General features: G+C 44.1%; 1 pseudogene; it reads left to right on the top strand.

Moving 5' to 3' along the window:
- Positions 1-234: 234 nt before the first annotated feature.
- Positions 235-1,922, top strand: LOC109454634 (heat shock cognate 71 kDa protein pseudogene; annotated as a pseudogene).
- Positions 1,923-2,204: the final 282 nt, after the last annotated feature.

Raw genomic sequence — 2,204 nt, forward strand, 5'->3', positions numbered from 1 at the left:
TGATCTTGGCACCACCTACTCTTTGTTGGTGTCTTCCAGCATGATTATATGGAAATAATTGCTAATGACCAGGGAAACCAAACCTCCCCAAGTTATGTCACCTTTACTAATACCTAACAATTGATCGGTAATGCCTCAAAGAACCAAGTTGTGAAGAACCCCACCAACACGGTTGTTGATGTTAAATGCCTGATTAGACATAGATTTGATGATGCTGTTGTCCAATCCGATAGGAAGCATTGGCCCTTCATGGTGGTGAATGATGCTGGCAGGCCCAAGGTTCAAGTAGAATACAAGGGAGAGACAAAGAGTTTCTATCAGAAGAAGTGTCATCTATGGTTTTGACAAAGATGAAGGGAATGTCAGAAGCCTACTTTGGGAAGACTGTTGCCAATGCTGTCGTCACGGTACCTGCTTACTTCAGTGACTCTCAGGGTCAGGCTACCAAAGATGCTGGAACTATTGCTGGTCTCATTGTACTTAGCATCATCAGTGAGCCAGCTGCTGCTGCTCACTGGCTTAGACAAAAGGTTGGAGCTGGAAGAAATGTGCTGATCTTTGACTCGGGAGGTGGCACTTTTGATGTGTCCATTCTCACAACTGAATAAGGATTCTTTGAGGTCAAATCTATAGCTAGGGATAACCATTTAGGTGGAGAAGACTTTGACAACCATTATTGCAGAGTTCAAGTGCAAGCATAAGAAGGACATCGGTGAGAACAAGAGGGCTGTCCGTCGCCTCCGTACTGCTTATGAACGTGCTAAGCTACTCTCTTCTAGCACCCAGGCCAGTATTGAGATTGATTCGCTCTATGAAAGAATCGACCTCTATATCTCTCTCCCCCGTGCCTGATTTGAAGAATCGAGGGCTGACCTTTTCTGTGGCACCCTGGGCCCTATAGAGAAAGCCCTTTGGGATGCCATGCTCGACAAGTTCCAGATCCATGATACTGCCCTGGTGGGTGGTTCTACCGGTATCCGCAAGATTCAGAAACTCCGACAGGACTTCTTCAATGGAAAAGAGTTGAATAAGAGCATCAACCCTGATGAGGCTGTTGTTTACGGTGTAGACGCCCAGGCAGCCATTCTATCTGGAGACAAATCTGAAAATGTTCAAGATTTGTGGCTGTTGGATGTCAGTCCTCTTTCCCTTAACATTGAGACAGCTGTGGAGTCATGACTGTCCTCATCTTGCACAATGCTACCATCCTGACCCAGCGGACACAGACCTTCATTACCTGCTCTGACCACCAGCCTGGTGCGCTCAGTCAGGTTTATGAAGGTGAGCGGGCCACGACCAACGATAACCACCAGCTTGACAAGTTTGACCTCACAGGCACACCTCCTGCACCTCGAGATGTTCCTCAGATTGAAGTCACTTCTGATATTGATGCCGATGGCATCCTCACTGTCTCCACTGTGGGTAACAGTACAGGAAAAGAGAAGAAGATTACCGTCACTAATGACAGCGTCCTCTGAGGAAGGAAGACACTGAGCACAGGAAGCTGAGAGGTACAGAGCTGAAGATGAGAGGCAGGCGGACAAGGTGTCTTCCAAGAATTCACTTGAATCCTGTGCATTCAACATGAAAGCAACTGTTGAAGATGAAGAAACTCCAAGGCAAGATCAATGATGGGGACAAACAGAAGATTGATCAGTGCGATGAAATCATCAACTGGCTTGATGAGAAGCAGACTGCAGAGAAGAAAGAATTTGAACATTAGCAGAAAGAGCCGGGAAAAGTCTTCAATCCCATCATTACCAAGCTGTACCAGAGCATGGGGGCTTGCCAGGAGGGATGCCTCCACCCAGAAGGAGGGTGGAGCCCCTCCTTCTGATGGTGCTTCTTCTGGGCCCACCATCGAAGAGGTTGATCAAGCCAACCTTGAGCATGGAATTAACATTGTTCCACACAAAATATAGAGGGACCCAAATTTGTAGCAAATTCCATGGAAATTTTAAAGTTGCGGTGCTATATAGTAAATAACTGGCGTTCTTGATTCCTAAATATGGAATAGGAAAAAATAATAATGGTGCACTGTATAAGCATTATACTGTAAAGTGAAAAATGCAATGTCTTAAATAAAACTGTTTTTAAAATTGGCAAAAAAATAGAAATGTGTTTAATTAAATTTCTTATTATGTTATATAATTATTAATATACAATATAAACTAATAATTTTAAGTTTATTTTTTCAGAGTCAA

Source organism: Rhinolophus sinicus, chromosome 17, assembly GCF_057876585.1.
Source record: "Rhinolophus sinicus isolate RSI-liver-muscle chromosome 17, RSI-T2T, whole genome shotgun sequence".
Lineage (NCBI taxonomy): Eukaryota > Metazoa > Chordata > Mammalia > Chiroptera > Rhinolophidae > Rhinolophus > Rhinolophus sinicus.